This window comes from Sciurus carolinensis, unplaced genomic scaffold (genome assembly GCF_902686445.1).
Source record: "Sciurus carolinensis unplaced genomic scaffold, mSciCar1.2, whole genome shotgun sequence".
NCBI lineage: Eukaryota > Metazoa > Chordata > Mammalia > Rodentia > Sciuridae > Sciurus > Sciurus carolinensis.
Genome location: NW_025920119.1, coordinates 4,378,873 through 4,401,776, shown reverse-complemented (window position 1 = coordinate 4,401,776; position 22,904 = coordinate 4,378,873). Strand labels below are relative to the sequence as shown.

General features: G+C 50.3%; 1 pseudogene; it reads right to left on the bottom strand.

Moving 5' to 3' along the window:
- Positions 1-957: 957 nt before the first annotated feature.
- Positions 958-3,398, bottom strand: LOC124973631 (enhancer of polycomb homolog 2-like; annotated as a pseudogene).
- Positions 3,399-22,904: the final 19,506 nt, after the last annotated feature.

The window sequence follows — 22,904 nt, the reverse complement described above, 5'->3', positions numbered from 1 at the left end:
TTTTTTCCAACCTTTTACTTGACTTTTAGCCACAGGAAAACTCTCCAAAATTGAAAAGACAATCTTGCCACAACCCTCCCCCACTCCCAACACCTGGGATGGCTCAATATCTAGACTTCCAATATTTATTGCAATGATATAATGCAATACATACCTGATAAATATCTTTTATGTGGTGTATTACAGTTTTAAAGCCAGTTAAAATATGCAGTCTTCAGATAAAATGTAATCCTTGAAAAATTTTCATGTTTATACAGTTTAAATATGCTAAATGCATACTTTTTCCTAGTCTGTTTTTTCTGTGTAATTATTTTTCATAAACTGGTATAATAAATAGAAATATACATTCAAAATATATGGAAAAGTGAGTTACTACATTAAATTTGCATGTATCGATCCAGCCCTTTCCTCTGCACAGTAACAGAAAATACTCTTTTGCCTTGAACGTCATATTTGATAGTAAAATGCCACTAAAGTATTTACCAAAAAGTCCATCTAGTCAAATTGTGAAACAAAATGAACCAAATGAAAACTTTACAGTTCCTTTAGAAAAAAAATTACAAGAATTTCATTTCCTAGCTATGAATCTTTTTTAGACACAAAGTTGGATTTATTTTTTCAAGATACAAAATGTAAACATGGTAAAATAAATAGTTAAAACAAGTGGTGCTGATTCCATTTCATGCTCATGATCCCATTAAAGAATTATTTTTTAAAATCCATTCAGTTGCAAATTCAAGTGCAAAAGCATGATTATGAATATGTACTATCCAAGTAACAGAAATAATATTGAAGATACAAATAAACTATTTTACAAGGTTGTGATTTTCCCAATTTTGCAAAATATACATCATTTATCAATTTAACATCCAACATACTGTAGTCCATTTAGGTCCATCGTTACACTCTGTGATCCACAGTGTCACCTTATGCATTCAGCTGGAATATGAATGCACATCATCCACACAGGAAAAGCCACATGTTTTAGGTTATGTCACTTCCATAGCTACTGTTGTCTCTGCTATTCCATTTAAACCCAACCTTTCTGGTTCATGGTTCTCTCTTGCTATGCTGCTGATGGCACTACTGGGAGTAAGCTTTGGCACTCTGTCCATACTGGCAGCAACTGTGGCAAGTTTTAAGGCTGTATTGATATGCACATTGATTGGAGAAACAATACTGGCATTATTGAGGTGCACTGCATTGGTCAGGAAGGAATTGTTCATGGGAAGTATTTGAGGGCTGCTTGTGCACAATGCTGGGATTAAGCGGTTTGTAGTAGTGTGGCCAACTGTCCTTACAAGTTGTACGGCTGGAATCTCTGGGCTGGATGATAAAGTCATATTGGTGGAGTATAATGTTTTAGAGGTTCCCAAAGGCTGGATAACACCATTTATGTTGTTGTGGCCTGTGTTCTGTTACTTGACTACTTCACTGCGACCTGGAACAGGTGCACTGACCACTGCAGACGCAGCAAAGTGGGCGCTGGCTGAGTCGAGTGTTTTAGACATGCAGTCAGAGGTGCTTGAGCCCTGTGCTTTTGGATGTGTCCGTTGTGAGGAATGCTAAGATTGCTGTTTCTGCTGAAGCTGAGCAAGTTGCTGTCTTTGCATTTGAACTATCTACTGTTGATGTGTCTGAATCTGCTCTTCTGTGATGTCCCCTGTAACTCACATGCCATTCTTGATGGTGTTCAATAAAGCTTCAGATGTTGCAGAAACTCTTTTATTGTTCACAGTCTGCTCTGGTTTTCTTGAGGTACATTCTTCACTATTACTGTCCTGTAAATTTAGTAGCCTTGACTGGAAACACTGTAGTTGATGAGATCTGATATTGCTTAATATTTCAGAAAGGGACAGTCTATTTTCACAAGGTTTAGTGGAAGCATTGGTCCGAGAGAAATTAGAAGAAAAGTCTATAGTTTGGGAAGAGCTTGCAAAACTGTTCAGCATTTCAGGGTCTATCTGTTTCAGGACTGGGACATGTTCTGTGTATATACAGTCCATTATGACTCTTCCACCCCTGCCAATTCGCCTTCTTGCAAATCATATACATCTTCTTGGGACTGTAAGTATTGTAAGGCAATGCCTATACCTCACCTTATCCAAATCTGTCAATTTTGAATTCTTACATGTATGGTCAGCTTGGTCCAAATGAAGAGCATAATACTGGCATCCTGTCCTCCTTGTGAAAGCACAGGGACCATCAGGATCATTTTCTTCTTTGGGTTCTCATACTGGCAATGGTACCTGTGGAAATTCATCTTCATCTGAGCTGTGAAAGTCATGTTGTTTAATGTCACTCTTACTGATCACAGGCAATGTCTCAGGAGTGGGCTGTGGAGACGTTATCAAAGCCTCTGCTTTAAGCTTCGTTGGGTACTTCTTCTTTTGACGAACAACATCAGAAGCCTCTTCTTTCAAAGGCAAATGATGAGGGTGTTTAGTTTTACATTCTTGGACTTTGCAATGATTTCCATTATGAAGAGTTGCTGGAGTGGCATACAATGCTTTTTCTGATCTACTGATTTTCACTTCATTAAGGATTTCACCTCTATAGTCTCCCAAATGGTATCTTTTTTCCACAACTTCTAAGGTTAAGTGCAATAATTCTCAGTTTGTTTTCTCTCTTCTCTTAATCATTTCCAAAATTGTTATGGCTCTACTAAACTCTTGTCTCAGTTTCAACATCTTTTCATAAGAGGCTTCATCATTCTTACAATTCTTTCAAGTTTGCATTTTCTCTGTTCTCCTGTGAAAGGCAACATAAGGGTCATTGTTGGGAGAGCCATCTCTTTTCTCTTGTTTCATTTGAAGAATGAGGGATGGCCCCTTGCAGTTTTTACATTTTCTCACTCAGTAGTCATATACAGCTTTAATAAGATAATCATCTTCATTCAGCAGCAGTTTTGCTTCTTGAAGTGTTACAAGCTGATTAGAACTGACTCTTTCAAGTCTGTCAATCATAATTTCAAATTGCAAAGGCTAATTTCCATCTTTCTGTTAAGTCTATTTAATAAGGTCTCATCTTCTGAATCCATATCATAATCTGGTTGCTCGTTGTCTAGATTAAAAGGCTGAATATGAATGAACTGTTTGGACTGTTTAAACTCTTTCCTTTGTACAAGTGATTGTAATAGTTGACGTTGCTCCCTGCCTCAGGAACGGGAATGAGCCTGCTCTTTTTTTTTTTTTTTTTTTTTCCTCTAAACACTTGCTGTGCTGAAATAGCTGTAAATGATGTTCGAATTCCTCCTCCTTCTCCATCCCGGTGGGCATCTGGGGCATGGCCCGGTTGATGGAGACGCGGTCTTTGAGATCATGTATGTCCTTGCCACGGTAGAAGGGCAGCGGTTTGGCCGCGTCCAGTGCCAGCGCTCGGAAGGAGAGTTTACCCATTGTCTCCCCGCCTTACAGGCACAACCCGGCGGCAGGGCGGCGGCGGCGGGGCGGGCGGGAGGCTGGGAGGACTCCTGCCACCTCCTCCACCTCATTCCTCAGTGCAGTGCGGCCGGCCCGCCCCTCCTCCTCCTCCTCACTGCCTGGCCACTGCATGGGCGCCCACCCCGCCCGAAAACAGTCCCCCACCGCCACTCCGCAGCTCGCCAGCACCATCTGCTCCCTGCGCCATGGCCAACATGGCGGTCATTCATATGTATTCTTTAATAGGAAGTCATCATAGTCTCAGTACTTATTAAGTGTGCTCCTTTCTATTTCTAACATTCTATTGTTCAATTACCTTGTACCGTGTCACAACAAAATGGCATGGAATTTCCTGGATTTGTGGTTTGAGACAGATGGCACATATGAATACAATGTCCTCCCTAGACTAGGCTCAAAACTCTCTGGTGGACTCCAAAGTAACTTCAAAGTCAGAAACGACTCAGTTTCTGGTTTGGAAGCAGCACTGCTCTTATAGCACCTGAGAAAGGGTTTATACCACAGGAGCTTCCCAACTTGCTCATGAAAAGGTCAACTTCAGGTTGTTGGAAGATGCACTGCTAAAGTAGGAGAGGTGACAAAGCCTCTGCCAGCCTCACTCACTGGAGTCAAATACTCCAAACGCTAAATCCAATATGTAATGACGTCAACACTTTGAACTCAAAAAATCCCCAAATCTCTGCAAGGAACCATAACATACCTGGCATGGATGATGCCCAAGGTCTGTCTAGAGGCAGCAAGCACATGGCCCTTCAGCTCTACACCCCGGACAGTAGATTTTTCAATCTTTTCAGGCAGATATCTAGTCAATTGATTTCTTTCTTTATATTCTTCTTCCAATTGTCCTTTAGAGATAATGAATGCAACATTGCCCTTGAAATGCCTTTTCACATTCTTACTTCATTGAATTTTAGAATTACAATATGACACAAATTCTAAAAGGATTTGGCAGAGATCAGAGAAGAGGACTTTGGTGTCATCAGAAACAAACACACCTGTTTGTTAGTGAGGCAGGGGAAAGGGATTACACTGGTGTCACAAATCCCAAGTGTATTCATGCTACCTCTTTCACAAACTGCATAACCCTGGGAAAATTCTCTAACCTTTCCATGCCTCAGTTGCCTCGGCTCCAAAATGAGCATAACCATTCCTCCACAGCCTGTCTCACCAAATTGTTGAATTACTGAAATGCAATGATATTTTTGCAAATTTTAAGTGCATTTTGTATAATTAAAAGTGTGATCAATCAGTTATAAAATTAGGATATTTTAAACAAAGAGGAATAGGTAAACTCTCCCACAGTGGGCCTGAAAGTGAAATGTATCTGATTAATATTCAGATTCAGGAAAATAAAAAGCCTAAGTTTGGTAGAAGGTAGACCAATCTAGTAGAGGAAGGGGATGGAGGTGGAGAGGCAAGGGGGGAGTACTGGGGAACAAAGTCTCCCAAATGATGCTATGTCCATGTGCAAGTAGACCACAATGAATCCCGCATTTACACATAATTATAATGCACTAATTAAAACAATAATAACACAAGGGAGACCAGTAAGGTAGAGCAAGGTGATAAGAAGGGGGAAGGAGGAGGGAAAGGGGAGGTTCTGGGGAATGAGATTGACCAAATTATGTTACATAATCATTCTCATACAGGAAGATACCCAATTGCTACAGATTAAGAACACAAGAAATTGAATCCTAAACCAATTTTCATTTCTATTAACAGCACTTGACACTAAGAAAATGATTTTAAAAATCTGGTAAACAAGACTTCCCTAAAACTCATTTTTTTGCAAGTACAGAGAATGAGGGTTTATGATTCAAAATGTTTGTCCTTCCTTTCTTTCTTCCTTTGGGTGTTACACACAGATCCTGTGGAACTGTGTGTGTGTGTGTGTGTGTGTGTGTCTCTCTTCCAATCTGTAGTTTACACTTAACATAATAGTCATACACTCTCATTTCTCAGTTAATGAATAGTATTTTTTACAACAACAAATAGAGGCTGTTTGTAATAGTATTTCCTTTAATTGTGTATTTTTCAAATACAAGACTATTAAAGTAGCTATCCATGAAAGTAGTCATTCAATTTTCCTCCAAGTTGCCCCTTCATTCTGAAAGGGCCTCCCTCATCAAGCTCAACAGTAGCTCATTGCCTGAGAATGAGCACTGGAGGACAAAAAAATAAAGAAAAGGAAGAAGAAGAAACCTATTTTCCTATTATCCAGATCAAAGGAATCCCTACTCCATTCCATGGCTCCAGATGTCTCTTTTTTCTTTTCATTGACCAAACAAGTTTCTTCTCAGCTCCCTGCTTTTTCACTCACTGGATGCCAGTTTTGATTTAGCTCATGCATCATCTCATTGAATCATCACAGAAATCTTATGAGGAAGAAACTCTCATTCCATTTCACAGAGAAAAGGGCTGAACCTTAGCACATTAAGTATTTTCACCCATGGATGCTGACCTAGTGTGTAGCTTAGTCCAAATTCAAACCTGGGCTACTCTGACTATAAAATCCATGCCCTTAACCACTGTGCCTCTTTCCTCCTCCAGTGCTGTCCATTCATACACTAGCACCTTCATCTGGTCTCCACACTCCTCCCCACCAAGGCCTCAGCTCAATGTTCCTCTCCAGTCCTGAACTCATACTTATCCAGTGGGGACCCCTGAGCCAGTGGCTAGTCGAGCAGCAGCTTCCTGCTGAGTCTCCCTTCACCTCCCAGGAGGGTTCAGTTCAGGCTGGAAGTGGCTCTCGAGGGGCTGGACTTTGGTCTGACATGGCAGTGGCACAAAGCAGAGCAACTGGGACCAGCAGCCAGTCACACTCCTGTGGCAGGAGCCCGGGGACAGGGTGCTCATGGCAGAGGTTCCTAGCACAGGCTCTGGCCTGAGATGCCATAGGAATATGGTGGTCCTGAGTCCGGGGAAGTTAGACAGGGGAAGGGGCTGTGGGTCCCAGGGGGAGTCCCAGCCTCCAGCCCCTGGGATTAGGGGGCCCCCGAGCAACCAAAGATGGGTTTGCCAAGGGATACCAAGGGAGCCTCAGGATTTCTTTTGGGTCTGTGAGGGAAGCTCCTCAGCTCATTCTCCCTCCGGAGCCCCTACAAGACGACTTTGAAAGGCACGTTCTGCAGGGTCCCCTGCTTGCCTGAGCCCAAACCTGCCAATAAGTGCAGCCAAATTTCACTGCTGACCCTTCCAAGAGCTCTTCCTTTGTCCCTGCTCCTTCCTGGACTCCATTCCAGATCAGCAGGTCCAGAGGTGCTTATCTGGGGTTCAGCTGCTGGCCCAGCGGGTTAGCAAGTGGTAGATCTCCCTGGACCCCCGACTTGGGTTCCCTGAGATTCCTCCAGACCCCTCCCCAAGCCCCCAGTGGCCCCTGGACCCTATATCCTCAGGCTAGGGGCATAAGCAGGGTCCCTAGGGCTGGCCTTCAAATCCGCCCCCACCACTGTTTCCAAAAGGGATTAAATAAATATGTCCAGCAGGAGGGGGAGCTCACCTTCACTGCCCACTGGCGGGAAATTAAATGATGCTTCTTTCTGCCACTGTGAGCGGGAACAAGCCTGGCAGGCAGGTGGCTGCGGCAACTGGTGACTCGTGGCAGCCCTAAATCAAAGGAGTCGATGAAATTTCTAATAGCGGGAGTGTGACTGGCATTGGCATATAAATTAAGTTCCCCTCTTGAAAGGCAGCTTATTCCAACCTTGTGCCAAAGATATTAAGCCCATAGGACCAGTGACTGTGGCCAGGCTGGACCCAGGCCAGAAGCCAGCTGGGCCCAGGAGATGCAGGTCCTTCCGCAGCTGCAGTCCTACCTGTCCTTGAAATAGTCCCAGGTGGAGCTCTGGGGCATACCTATTCTGGACTTCATGGGTGTGAGTTTGTGACATGGGGCCATAGATTGACACAGCAGGGTTTTTTCATTTTTGTTCCCCAGTTGGGCAAAACAAGGCTCAGAGGTGTTAAGTGCTCTGCCCAAGGTTGCACAGCAGGGACATGGTCTCTGTATGAGCAGACAGGGAAGGGGGATTTAACCAAGTCTAATTCCATGTCTCACAGCTCTACAAGGGTTCAAACCTTGCCACACAGGGCCTGGAGCCATTTCTCAGTGTGACCAGGCCCTGTCTCTCTGCTCTGCTTCCTAGGCCACTCCTCAAAGAAATGAGCCAGCTCGGCACTTCTTTCCAGATGCCCACAGGCCATGGATGAGAGGAGACATGTCTGCAAATAACCCTCAGGAGCCTGTCATATCAGCCCAAAGTCAGCTGAATGCTGAGCTCTTGAACTTGAACCACACTGCCTGGGATCCACTTGTTTTTATCACACTGACTGTGTGACCTTGGGGGAGTCACCTATCTTCTCTGACCTTCAGCTTCCTAACCTACAGAATGGAAATAAAAAGAGCACTTGCCTCCTAGTGTCAACGTGAGGATCGAAGAAAATGATTCATGTTGAGGACACAGCACACATTGGGTCCATAGAATGCAGGCTGCCCTTTCTCACTGGCAAACCAGTCTCCCTCCCTCCTTTCCTTTCTTCCATCTGTACATCCACCCATCCATCCATCCATCCACCCACCCATCCATCCATCCATCCATCCATCCATCCATCCATCCACCAATCCACTATTCATCCACCCACCCATCCATACATACACCCATCCTCTCACCCATCCACCCATCCATCCACCCATCCATCCACCCACCCATCCATCCATCCATCCATCCATCCATCCACCCATCCTCCCACCCATCCACCCACCCATCCACCCAACCATCTTTCCATCCATCCACCCATCTAACCATCCATTCATCCACACACACAACCATCCACCCACCCACCCACCCACCCACCCATCCACCCATCCATCCACCATCCATCCACTCATCCACCCATCCATCCCATTCATCCATTCACCCATCCACCCATCCACCCATCCACCCATCCATCCACCCATCCACTTATTCACCCATCCACCCACCCATCCACCCATCCATCCACCCATCCACTTATTCACTCATCCACCCACCCACCCATCCACCCATCCATTCACCATCCATCCATCCATCCACTCACCCATCCCATTCATCCATTCATCCATCCATGCAGCCAACTTTCCATTCATCTTCACATCCAACTGTCCATCCATCCACCTATCCATGCATTTTCTGCTGTGGCCACAGGGTCTGCCACAGGGTCAGTAACTCTATATTTAATTTCCTATAATCAGAAGTGTGACTATCGTGCTGAGTGCTCTGGGTACTGGGAACCTGGCTGGTACAGGTCTCTCCTAGAACCTATTGTCTCAAAGGCCTCAGGAAAATAGTGAATGGGGCTTCACAGAAATAGCAGGTGTCAAAAACGGACCGTGGGGGGGGGATTTGAGTCTATATGAATGACATCTGGTCTTCCTGCTTCAGAGAGGACCTCCCTGAGGCAGGGTCCTCCCCCGGGGGAGCAGAGGCTGTTTAGGCTGAGGGGATCTGGGAAGGCAGAGGCCCTGAAGCAGAGGGGGACAGTGAGGGTGGGTCCTGGAGCGCCCCTGTGGCCTAGGCCGTAGGGCAGGTCCGGACACTAGGGAGATATGAGAGGAAGTGCTTGGGGTCCCATTTTGCAGATGAGCAAACTGAGCCCGGAGATAACCCCACAAGCAGAGCCAGGGTGGACCTGGGGTTGCTCCCTTCTAGTCCAGGGTCTTCCTAGTAGGAGATGGTGCAGCCAGAGCTCAGTGGCAGGTATATCTTAGCTCAGAGGGTTCCTCTACGGTGCTACAGTGAGGTCGGGTGACAGGGTCTTCCTAGTTGGAAATGGTTCAGCCAGAGCTGAGTGGCAGGTGCATCTTAGCTCAGAGGATTCCTCTATGGTGCCACAGTGAGGTCTGGTGACAGTGGAAGAAGCTGAGACCTGTGGGTTCATTTGCAGTTGGAGGCAAGGTGCCGGATTTGAACCTAGGGCCAGGTGCTGACGCCTGGGCAGGGTGTTGGGCTGGCCCGCTGGGATGCAAATTGGACTTGGGATGAAGTGAGAACCAGTATCCAGCCAGCTCAGTCCTCCGGGCCCGTGTGAGTGCCCTCAGCCCTGGCTGCACCTCCGAGGACAGATGCTTGACTCTTTCTTCCTGTCCTGTTGTCTCTGGACTCTGGTTCTGTTCCAGAATGGGACCATGCGGGCCTTTTGTGCAAACTACAAAGCCTCTTTCTTTGTGATCTGATTGCTTTTTCTGCTTTGGAATCCAAAAATCTGCCAGGAAACTTGGTACCTTCCTGGGGTTGGAGGAGTTCCTTTTGCTCTCCTTGTGGAAGCCATTTGGGGCTGTGGCTGGGCTGGCTGGCGTGTGCATCTTGGCTGGCTCCATCTCCACACTGCCCGTGAAAGTGTGTCCAGCTGTCAACCCAGAGCCTGGCCGAATGTAATGCAAACCTGGTCTCTGGGAGGAGGGCCACTGCCTTGGGGTGCCCTCACTGACCAGTTCTGTGGCCAGGGCAGGGGCTGCTGCCCTGGGCGGACTCCTGGGGCTCAGGCAGAGGGGGCCTGGGAGGGCAGTGGGGGCTTCCTGCAGGCCTTGCCTCTGGGGACTGGCAGGTGTGAGGTAGGTTGACCGAGCTGCCCTGGGGGGCGTGGAGGAGAGGCGGGAATGTGGGGTGCCAGGAGGGTGCAGGAAAGATACAGGGGAGACAGACTAATGTGGGGAGAAGGGGTGAGAAATGGAGAAAGGCAGAAAAGGAGGGTGGAGGGGAGGGGGAGGGAGCGGAAGGAGAAGGGGGAGGGAGGGGGGAGGGGGAATGAAGGAAAGTATTTTTTAACAGAGAGAGAAGCAGAGAAGAGAAAGTTAGGGGGAAGGAGACACCTGGATAGATCCTGAGACAATTTTCTGGAAGTCTGATGGAGGCAGCTGGGATCCTCCCTCAGGCGAGTGGCTAGAAACCCTTCCTGCACATGTGACATTGGGCAAGTCCAGGCCCTGCTGGTCCTGGTAAGTCTCCTTGTCTGTCTGGAGCCTGCTGCAGGGTGGCACCTGGGAGTCCTCTCCAGGGAACACTGGGGGGTGGGAGTCCGGCGGCTGGCGAGGACCCTGTGCCTGGGGATCGAGGAGCATGGCTGGTCTCAGTGGATCTGGACGATCTCGTGTCCTGGCCCCGAGAGGGCCTTGCTAATGCTCTAGGCAGGTGCTGGGTTTCCCTGTGCTGGTGGTCATGGTGTCTGGCAGCTGGGGACTAGCCACCTCTGAGGACCACAGGATGGTGTGTGTGTTCACACCAGCCTGGGGGTCACCCCTCTCCCAGGAGTCTGGCTGACTGTTCCTCCTGGAGAGTTCCTCTAGGGCTTCAGGTCACCAGTGACTCTGGTTGATGCCCGTAGACTAGGGGACAGTGAGGTAGTGGGAGGGATGGAGCCCTGTGGCCACCCCAGCTTCTTCTGGGCCCCGACCTGGGTGTGGCCACAGCCCAGGCCACCCCACAGCTATCAGGACCCTGGGCTGAGAGGGAGGCCTTGGTCCCACCCCTGCTGTCCCTCTGCAGGGTCCTGCTGGAACCGCCTCTGACTGTGAGCTCTGGAAGAGCAGGGTCACACCTGATGGCTCATCTTGTCACCAGCACCCAGTACACAGCGGGTGACAACGGCCAGTGCCTTCCTGTTGTCCACTCCTCTCTCCCCTGTGTACCTAGGGTGTCCATGTCCACACAGCCTGCAGATGGAGGACACTGTCTCCTCCAGCCGTGGGCCTCAGTGACTCTGTCTGTAGGGGGTCCCGAGAGTGTGTGTGGCTCTGCTACAGAGGACCCATAACACCACCAGCATGGTGGCCCAAGAGGAGGACGCCGGGGGAGTCAGCGGGGCTTCTTCCAGCCACTTAGGAGTGTTGGGCCTGGAGCCCTGAGCTTGGACGGTCCACTGAGTCAACAGCACGGGGGCAGCCTCAGACTTCCCACTTCTGACCTGGGGAGTCCAGCCACTGTCCTGTGTTGGGCTCCCTCTTACCCTCGCTCAGCCATGGGAGCAGGTCATGTCCTCGCTGGACTCAGCAGTGGCCCTGCCTCTCCCCCACTCACTGTGGGCAGAAGTCACAGTGGGGAGGGGCCTGCCTGGCCGCAGGGCTGAGCTTCCTCTGTGGTCGCAGCCTGGCCCCAGGACACTGGTCAGGGCAAATGCTGGGATGAACCAGAGCCTGAGGGTCATGGAGGTGGAGGACGGTGAGGATGGGGGAGGGAAGATGGGGGCTGAAGATCTGAGTACACTCCACCCCAGGTCACCTCCTGTCTGCACCCAGGTCCTCAGGCTCAGGTGACCTCTTGGTCCCTCAATGTCCCCAGCACAGTGGGGACAGGCAGGCTCAGTGTTTGCATCCTGCTGGGAACTCCCACATCCCAGCCCTGGAGACAAGGACCTGGGATTTTGAATCAGTCCTATGTGTCCCCAGGGATCCACAGGCTTCCCCTGGAGGTCAGAGTTCAAAATTCCAAACCAAACATTCTCTCGGTTCTAGGAAAAGGTGAATAATGTCCTGCAGATAAGACCATATTCCCTGGCTGCTGGACCCCGTCCAAGGGCAGCTGGCAACTTCCTGCAGATGGTGCATTTATCTCTGCAATCAGCTAGCTCTTATGTGTCCTTGGGGCCATAGCAGGTGCCCAAAGCCAGAGCAAGCCAATCAGAAAATCCCTTTTAAATCCTCTTTGTGTCACGTTTGCTAGCATCGCAAACTCATGCTAGCATTGCAATCACTCATGAAGGAGGGTTACAGAAACCACCAAGCGGGAAGAGGCAGGGAAGGGCATCTTTGGCAGTGGGAACAGAATATGCAGAGGCACAGAGTCATGAAACAGGCTGGTGTTGACCCAGTGGTAGTTCCCTGGGCTGGAGCGAGGGATCCTTAAGGGAGTCAGTAGGATTGTGGGTTTGGGGAAGGAAGCCCGACTGGAGTGTGTTTCTAGCTGGTGGTGATTCATTTTAAACAGATTCACTTTTAGAAATTTTTTTTGTCCTAGGATGTGGTTGGATAAGTCACTGGAGGCCATGCGTGAGTTCTAGACTTGTCTGGAATGGGGTAGACTGGTTCAGAAGCTGGTGTCCATGGCAATAATCCAAGCCTGAGAGCCTGGTGGGCAGGGAGGAGGAGTCCAAGTTCAGAGATGTATAGGAATGGAATTTACAGCACAGCATCTGGTGACCCATGGGAAGGATGATGGAGAAGGAGACACTGAGTGCAAGGGCCAGACTTCTGGCTTAGGGTCATTCAGGGAGATGGCATTTCAATGGGAACATCAGGGACAAATGAAGTGGGTTTAACTGGGCACAAGTCAAGGTTGAGGAATTGGCAAGTGTATCAGTCACCAATGACCATGGTAATGCTATGTAACAAAACAGCCAAAAAAAAAACCACAATGGATTTTGGTGATCAACTCTTTAGCTCATGTGTCCATGGGTTTGACTGCTCTGGACGGGGCTGGCTTCACCTGGCATGACTGGGACCACTCGGCTGGGTTCCATATATCTCGTCCTCCAATCAGCTAGCTCTTATGTGTCCTTGGGGCCATAGCAGGTGCCCAAAGCCAGAGCAAGCTAATCAGAAAATCCCTTTTAAATCCTCTTTGTGTCACGTTTGTTAGCACTGCAATGGTCAAAGCCAGGTCAGTGGCAGGGACACCATGGGCACACGGTAAAGGCTGTGGATGTGGGAAGCAGGGCCCATGAGAGTTTCAGGAGTCACAGGCAGCACTACAGGTTTAGGATTGTGGACCATGGACCTCCCTGAAGCCTTGGATGGGAGGTCACAGACCACCAGGGCAGGGCTCTGGCTAAAGGAACCTGGACACTTAGGTGACCCTGTCCCTCCCTTACTCCCAACCATCCTCTGCTACGGGAGAGAAACTGTAGGCTCCTGGGGCTGGTGGGTCCCTGCCTGGCATGCACATAATAGGTGTTCAGCTAAATATGGTTTTGGGAACACAGCTGGGTGTTAGCTCCTTGTGGGTCATCACACAGACCTGGCCCCAGGGTGGCCGTGGGTGACTTTGGGGTCTGACACAGCCCCTCTGCTTCCACCAAAACAAATGGTGTCATGTTTTCATTCCAGAAGTGTTCTGGAACCTTCTGGTACCACTTTCCCTCCTCCCACAGCGCAGGAGGAGGAAGGGATGGTCCTGATTTTGCACAGAGCTTGGAGGTGCCACAAACCCAGGGTCCACGCCTGGCTTGTGAGAGGCATGGCTGGGGGCCCAAGCCAAGTCCAGCTGGGATGGCTCTTCCCACATGGTCGACCACACCCTGGGTGGCTGTTCCTTGTTGTGCAGCTTGAATCTGAGGTTGGGGCAGACAGAGCATCCCCATGGACAGTGCCTGTGTGACAGCCCCCACGGAGCCACCCAGGACTCCTCCTCAGACAGGATGATTCCCTTAGAGGGTTTTTGTTTTTCTTTTTTAAGACAAAAAACAGCAGGAAAATGCCTCTCCTGCTGCTTCTTGGATTTCCTTTACAGTTTCTTTTCTTCTATATTTAATTTTTTGTTTTCAATGCAGTCCAAGGGAGTTGGGGGGCTGCTAAGGGTTATTGATTTATTACTGTGGCAAATCATACGTCACTTTGCTTCTTCTGTCTTTCTCCTCCTCGGCATCCTGAAGGACGACCCAAGGAAAGCGTTGGAGGGTGGGGGTCCAGCCACGTCCCTCCTGCTCATCTCCACCTTTGCAGTCGGTGGGGGTGGCCCTGAAGGTGGCCCCTTGGAGAAGAGGAAGGAGCTGTTGTGACGTCTCTTTGGGGAAGGACTGTGGCCCCCAGGGACACTGAGGGTGTCACCAGGTGCTCAATGGCCCATGGTAGGGCTGGGGGACATGGGGCCATGTGGCTCTGAGCTGGATTCCCAGTTCTGCCAGGTACTCACTGTTGGCATCAGATCTGCGATTTTGCTGCCACCATTATTCTCCCACACACCACTTTGCAACCCAGATTAGCCCACAAACCTCCTGAACCTCCTCGCCAGTCATGGTCCCTTGTTACTAGCCCGTAACATTCCCAGACTTAAGAATTGCTCCCCCACCATCCTCCCTCTCTCTCTCTCTCTCTGTCTCTCTTTCTCTCTCACCCTGGGGCAGACACTCTGCCTGTCCACTTAATAAAAATCTCTTGCCTGAGTTCCCGCGTCCGGAGTGGATTTTTGGGTGCTCTCATGTACTGTGTGACCTGGACTCTGGTGTTCCCCTCTGAGACTGTTTCTTCCTCTGTGTGCACCTCCTGAATCAGGAAGTCATCAAGATAATGCTCAGTGCGCGTTAATGTAGAGAATTGTATCTCAGTTAATATATTTTTAAAAGTTCCTGTGCACCCATTTCTCCACCCACCCATCATCCATCCACCCATGTGCAAGGGTCCTGTGGTGAGCATCGCCTGCTGCCAGAGCCCCAGAGGAAGTTCCACAGTGGGTGGAGGGTGGAAGTGGGGGCAGAATGGCTTCAGGGGGAAGGTTAGGGTTGGTCTTGGGATTTCAGGAGAATGCTGGCCTGTACTCTAGGATTCTAGAAGCCATGGAAGGATGAGACCTAGGTTTTTGAGAACTCCCTGACTCCTCCAGTCCTGGGGTGGACAGTGGATTCAGGATGGAGGACACACACAGTGGCTCCCTCTAGGTCAACCTGCCTGCCAGGGCACCCCCAGGGAATGGCTGCAGCCAGCATAGCCTGCTGGGACACGGGGAGCCCAGAGCCCCCTGGCCCCCAAGCCAGTGGGCTCATTTACATGATCCCAACTAATTCTCCCGGGGTATGTAAATGTATGCAAACCACAATGCAGGAGAGTCAAAAATAGCAGACACATTAACATCCCCCACTGGAATATTGTTTTATGCAAACACCCTGCTGGACTGGCTGAATGGGTGGGAAGGGAGGCAGCCTCCAGGGCTCCAGCGAGGCCAGCCTCACAACCTCTGCTCCGTGGGTCCATGGGTCCTTGGCCAGGACCCTGCAGGGAAGAGGACTCCATGGGGGACCTGGGGTGGACAGAGGCTGCTGGCTGGCAGACAGGGCCCCCAGGGGGTAGGACAATGCCCCACAGGGACCCTGCCCAGTCCTGGCCTCCACCCTCTGACCCTCCCTCCCCCTCCTGGCCCTGAGAGGCTGGCCCTCCTGGTCTCTGGCACTGCCTCTTCCTACTGAGTTTCCTCTGCAGCTCTTCACCTGCCTCTGTGGCCGCCAGGGTCCTTTGTCCTTCTCTCTGCCATCTCCTGCCCCTTCCTATCTGTTCTCAGGATCTGCTTTCCCTCTGTCCCTGGGCCTCTTGTTCTCCACTGCCTGGCCTTCCTGCTGTGTCCCTGTCCCTCTTTCTAGTCATCCTCCCTCCCTGGAGGCTGTCCCGGGTCACACAGTCTCCCTCTGTCCTGTGAGCACAGGGGCTATTGGGCTCAGGGGGACCCGTGGATTCCCCTCTCCCTGCACGCTCCCTGGGGTGCCTGGCCTCCTGAGCACAGGCCCGGAAGAGCCCATCTGAATGGCAGTGGGTGCTGAGGACACACCGGCCTTCCCTGCACGGCGCCCAGGCTGGCCCCACCAACTCAGGTGGTCTAGCCTGGACTGTGGAGCTGGGGTGGCACAGGCTGGGCCCACGGCCAGCCTTGATTTCCACCTCTGGGAATGGGTCTCTCCCGGCGTCCGAGCCTCGGCTGGCCATGGTCACGGCCTGTGCTGCCCAGATAGTGTACTGGTGTCGCCTGGGGACCATGGCTGGTGAGCATCATCTTCTCCCAGGTAGATTCTTGTCACCTCTCCCCTGTTTCCACGTAGACTCTGGTTCTGGGTTTCCTCACCTGGTAAAGAGGCAGAACATTGCTTGTACTGCTGGGTGAACTGTGTTCTGGTCGGGTCCAGAAGGTCCCCAGGAGCCCGTGGGTTGGTGCCTGGTCACCTGGGCAGTGATATTTGGGGTGGGGCTTTGAGGAGGGACAGGATCTCCAAGGCTCGGACCTCATCCTGAGTGAATCCAGTGCATGGCTTCGTGATTTGAAGGGATGTCAGGGGTGGATCTGGCTGGAGGAAGGGGTCGCTGGGCACAGGCCCAGGAGGGGTCCAGCCCATGGCCTGCAGCAGGCGGCACCTTTCTTTGGCCACACCTCCACCATGATCATCCTGAGGTGATGGAGCCAGCCTCAAACCCTGAGTCCAGATGAATCTTTCCTCCCTGATTTTGTTCATGCCGGCTCTTTTGGTCTCAGTGGTGAAGAGCTGACTAACACATGGACTCGGTGTGTAGTAGGTGCTCAATAAACCACTTTCCTTCCTCCTCAGATGGCTGCCCCTCCCTGAGCCTGTTTCCTCCTCTGGAATAAGATCAGCACAGAGCACCCCCTGAGGTCTCTTGGTCAAGTTGGAATGGACTGGCGTTCCCAGGGTGGCCACCAGTCAGTGGTGACTCCACAGTGCCACCAAGTGGCCACCCCAGATCACCACAGGGCAGCCTTGGGGTCTGGGGTTAGGGATAGGGCTCTGCTTAACCTCTCTGACCCCAAGGCAATAAGGGTCACAAGGGAAGAAATCTGCTCAGGGACATGACCAGAGAATAAAGAGCAGAGCCCCTGTGCTAGATGGCCCGAGTGCTGGGTGACCTTGGGGCAGTGATTTGCTCTCTCTGAGCCTCATGTTTCTCACCACATCAGACCACCCTGGATGCTTCTGCCCAGTCACATCCTCTGTCGCTGTGGCTGTTCCAGGACTGTATCTGCTGGGTAGTTCACAGTTTTACAGAGTGCCTACTCTGTGCTATCTACACAGGATGAACAATGAGGACCATTCAATAATAGTAACTGCTGACCGTGAAAGTTTCTTGGGGTCAGGCCTGTGCTCCTCACATGATTAGGACCAGCTCATTTAACAAACGTGAGACTGAGCTTCCCAAACACTTTACAGCCATTCCCTCAGTTAAGCCTCCCAGCACAGAGAGACCCGGAGAACCGAGCCTTCTGATCGTTAAATTAATTCAGCAGTTATTTTATTGAGCAACTGTGTGCTGAGCCCCATGCTTTTCCATGAAAGGCACCATTACCGGCTTTGACCCTGCTGGCTGGTGGTTGAGTGGGGGGGATCTGCAGTAAACAAAGAGGACACCATGGACTTGGAGTGGGGTGATTTCTTAAGAGACCTGGTGAGGTGCAGAGGAGCAGGCAGGGGAGGGGAGGAAGGCAGCGTTGTCAGAAGGGCAGTGCAGAAGGCAGTGTTTCCAAGGAGACCATGGGGAGCACCAGAAGTTGCAAAACATGAAGACCAAGGAAGCAGCTTGTGTAAAGGCCCTGTGGCCAGCCCAGCTGACATCACTGAGGGTCTGAAAGGCGGCCCTCAGTGGTCTTCAAACCTGGCACCCCCTCTGCACCTCCAGATTCCAGTGGGCACTGAGGATGCTGGAACTCTGAGAAAATCACCAGGGAGACTCGCAGAAGAGCCATGCCTGGCCCCTCTCCAGGGCCACCTAACGGGTTCTGGGGACATAGGCCTGGCTCAGATCTTTGCTGTCATCTCCTGGGTGATAACAGCAGGCAGATTGGGGTCTCTCAGGCTCCAGATCTGGGTTTACTAAACTTTCTTGACCCAATGACTGAGTGCCATGTGGTTGGGCCATGTTTATTTATCTCTTTATTTTGGGATAATTTTTATCAGTGTTTTTCTCCCTGTGGGCCCAGCCCTGGCCTAGGGTCCATCGGCTGCCTAACAGTCCTGGCTTATCCTAAGACCGTGGGTGACTGTGTGTCTGGCGAGTTAGTCTTGGGGGCCTCCTGGGCCAGTGTGTGACAGTGTAACCCCCAGATAGCCTTAAAGACCCCCCAAGCCTGACTTGAGAACCGCCTTAGGCAGGCGCCTCTGAGCTGAGCCTAGGCGAGTCTGTGTCTGGCCCAGAGGATGACCTGCTAGAGAGAGAGGGAGGCTGGGAGAGAGCGCTCTGGGATGGACTGGCAATGTCTGCCCTGGAGGCAGCCTGGGGGAGGTTCCGACTGCAGGGTGAGTCCACATCTCACATGGGGTCACCCCCAAGAGGTAGGAAGGATCCAAGTCCACCCCTGGCTGGTGATAGAAGCACACCAAGGTGCCAACTCTTGACCTGTCTTCCCTCAGGAAAGGGGCCCCCACGACTGTATGAGTTGTGAACGCTGCTGGGACAAAGGATCTCAGGCTGGTGGTTTGAGCCATGGGTATTTATTTCTGCCCAGCTCTGGAGGATGCCAGCCCAGGGTCAAGATGCTGGCAGTCCGGGCATCTTGGAAGGCCTCTCTCTTAGGCTGGTAAAAGGGCATCTTCTCCCTACCGTATCTTCCTTTTTACATCTGCTCTTCTGATAAGAAAATCTGCCATGTTGGATCAGGGCCTTCCTCAATGACCTCATTTTACCTTCATCACCTCTTTGGAGAATCCAAATGCAGTCACATTCTGAGGTACGGGGGGTTAGGACTTCAACACAGGACTTCGGTGGTGGGGTGGGGATGTGATTCAGTCCATATGGGATGGAGCCTCCACCTCGGAGGAGGGTGGAGGCCCTGGAGAACGGCCCATCCATCCAGTTGTCTCTCACGACATAACAGACACCCCATGGTCAGCGCCTAAGGAAGTGATTCATGTTCAAATCAATTATTTTCAACCTTTTCAGTGATGTTTAACAATTTGATGTGATAATGTATTCATTTTCCTCATGGGTTTGTGAGTCACCACAGGGACCTCTGTCTCAGGAGGCGCCATCAGGGTGGCTCAATGGTGGGGAGTGGGAGTTTTGGGGGGCTTGCTCACTTGCACACCTGGGAGTCGATGCTGGCAGGACTGTTGGGAGAGACACTTGCCTGTGGCCTCTGCATGTGGTCTGGGCTTCCTCACAACATGGCGGCTGAGCCCCCAGAGCAACTGCCTCAGGGAGAACCCCAAGGGGAAGCAGGGATCTCCGTGTGACCTCATCGCACAGAGTCCCTTTGGCTGCACTCCTCCAACCACGAGGTCGCCAAGACCTGCCCCCTTCCAGGGAAAGGGAGATCTGTCTGTGCTTCTCACTGGGCAAACTTCTGGAAATGTATCACTCATCCTTTTTGCAAAATATGCCTTGCCAGAATACAGATGAGGCAGGGCCATCTCTGGGAAGGAGGTCTACCCAGGCCCACAGCACAGATGTCCTTCCTTCACCCCAGAGTGCCCAGGAACGTGTTGGCTCCCCATGCGGGGCAGTGAGGTGGACTCCTTCTCCCAGAGCCCATGGGAAGCTCAGCAGCTGGACCTCAGTCGGCCTGTGGGATGGATTTGTCACCTGGGAGGAAAATAACTGATTTTCTACTCTTCGCCTAACTACTTATTTGCATGTTGGCCAGTGGGGAGTCCTCAGGGGTCAGGGGTCCTCCAGGCCCCCTTCCTCTTCTTTTGCTCCTATTTTTCCTTGACTGTCTCTCTCTTGTCTCTGTTCATCTTTCCCACTCTCTGTGCCCCTTCCTCTACCTCTCTGATATTTGGGTCCTGCTGAGACCCGCCCCTGGAGGCAGCTCCTTTCTTGGATCCAGGCTTTGTGACCACTCCGCACCTGGCTTCAGTTCACCATGCCACATCCAGACAGGGAGCTGGGAGTGAATGAGTGGCTGCGTTGTTGCTTTATTTTGCTTAACAACTTTTTAAAAATTGAGATGATATTCACATAGCCCAGAATTAACCATTTAAATGGATTTTTACCACATTTACAGAGGCATGCAAACACTTCCTCTACCCAGTTCCAAAACATTTCCAGCACTCCAAATAATCCCTATGGCCTTTAAGCAGTCACTTCTCATGCATTCACCCCTGGCAACCCCTCATCTATGTCCTGTTTCTCTGGATTTTCCAATCCTGTATATTTTGAATAAATGGAATCATGCAATATCTGACCCTGTGCATCTGGTTTCTTTTACTTAGCATAAGGTTTTCAAGGTTTATCTCATTGTATCATGTATTAGTACTTCATTCATTTTCATGACTGAGTAGTATTCCATTGTATGGACATACCATTATGTGTTTATCCATTTATTTGTTTTTGGACTTTTGGGTTATTTCCACCTTTTGCAGTGAACATCTGGCAAAAAGGATTTTAGGGGGGATTACTGTTTTTAATTATTTGGGATACATAACAAGGAGTGAAATATCTGGGTCATATGATAATTAATTTTGTGCTTAAGTTTTTGAGGGACTTCTAGACTTCCTTACCATTTGGCTGTGCAGAAATTGATCATGTGTTTAAAGGACTCATGTTGCATCCTGAAGTCTTCTGCCTACTGTCCTGCCAGGTCTTATTTGAGGGAAAGCACTTATAGCCTTGAAATGTGCACTAACTATTCAGTAGTAAACTCCTGGATGGACTATAGAGGAAAGTTTGGTATAGCATGGGACAGGGATAGAAAGCCAATACTCATCCTCCTGTTCATCCACTAATCCATCCTTTCACTTATCCCTCCATTCACTAATTCATCCATTCACTAATTCACCATTCACTAATTCACCATTCATTAATTCATCTATTCACTAATTCATACAGTCATTAACTCATTGTTCATTGTTCATTGGCATAGGGCACCTGCCCTATGCCAAGCCCTATGCTGGACATGGGAAGAGGTGCATAAGATATAGGTGATTCCTCAAGAGGCTTATGATTGTGGGTTGCAAAAAACCAAAATATCAAAAAAACAATCAGGCCAGGCAAGGTGGCCTATACCTGTAATCCCAGCTCCTCAGTAGGCCAAGGCAGGAGAATCACTGAGATCATTTCTGGGAAGGTAAAGCACGGAAGAGTGAACAGAAACCACCTGGGGAGAGGGCTGGATCAGGGATGCCGTTCTGCTCGCTTGTGTGACTCAAGATCCCAGCACATAGTAGGTGCTCAGTAAATAATTGTCATTTGTACCAGTGAAGATTTCCAGGGAGAGACGTGACTGTTCAGTTTCTGGCCCTTCTCAGCAGTTTTCATCTGTTTTAATCATACATGAATGTAAACAAAATCTTGATTCTGATTTTTTAAATGTGATCCTTCCATCTTCTGATCTTCCTTACCCATCACTGTGCTGAGAGGAGGATCCGGGATCACGTTTGTATGAAGATGCACAATGGTTGGTAAATAAGTGTTGCTTTGAAAAATCAGGAGAAAAGCTGCCATGTCAGCCATATATATATATATATATATATTTTTTTTTTTTTTTTTTTTAAATCCCAGCAAGTGAACGAGGGCCTCCCTACTTCCCGCTCTGGGTTCTGCCAAGGTATTTGTCTTTCCCAGTGTTCTCCGGGCCTCTCTCCCTGGCCTCCCCAAGAGAGCCTGGCAGGGGAGATGATTGCTGCCAAGTCCCCCCAGCCCACATGGCACCGGGGCTTTGGTGGAAGGCCAGTGATCCCAGGATCTGCTACAGACAGCACCCAGCCCAGCAGGACCCTCCACAGGACGTGCAGGGGAGGCAGGTGACATGCCAATCTAAACCCTGTTTGTTTTGACTTCTACGTGCTGATTTCTTTCGTGCCCCATCTCCCCACCCAGCCTCCCAATGCCAAACCCCACGTTGATGGAGAATGCTGTCCTGCAGAGATAGGGGACCTTGAAGTGGCATCTCCAGGGATGGGTGAGGCCGCAGTTGTGGCCGATGACTGGTGACAGGGGAAGGAGCCCCGCTGTTGGGTCCTGGAAGCCTGGGTTCCTCGCCTCCTCTGCCCGGACCAGCAGGGGGAGCCCTGGACAAGCGACTCTGCTTCCCGAACCTTGGTTTTCTCTTCTGACAAATGGGTAGAAGAGTGACGGCCACCTCCTAGGATGCCGTGAGCAGGGAAGGAGGAAACAGGGCAGATAAACACAGAGGCGGTTCCCGACCAGTGTCCATTCTGTGGCAATGCCACCTTTTGATAGCCTGGCCACATATGGAGGACCCAGTGGGAGATGGAAGCCACGTCCCCATGCTAGGAGGGCCAAGTTCTGAAGCACACAGCCAGTTCTGGGGGTCACTCCATGCACCTGTGGGAGCAGAAGTGATTTTGGACCAATGACCTCGAAAGTTGGTCCTGGAACTTACATTTAAGTAGAAATAGAGAGCATGATGTTGAGTGGGGGATTTGGGGGCCAGGGACAGAGTGGCCCCTGTGTGGGGTCCCAGGTCTGCAAATGACCTCCGTCAACTGTCCTCGTAGGACCCTGAGCTACAGCCACTCAATGCATTTCTGAAGCATTGAAAAAATTAAAAGAAGCGTAATATTCAGAAGGTGTGGAAATTTAGGGAATTTAAATCTAAGTGTCCACGTGAATATATGATTTTATTATTGTCATTTTTTTGCAGAGCTGAGGATGGAACCCAGAGCATGCTAGCAAGCACACTGCCCCCGCCCAACCGTAAATACAGCTCCACTGGAACACTCCCGCCCATCCCCCCCATCCTTAGACTCTAGGACTGCTACTTTGGCCACATCTGTGGCCCAGTTGAGTAGGTATCACGGAGGCCACCTGACCTGCAAAACTGA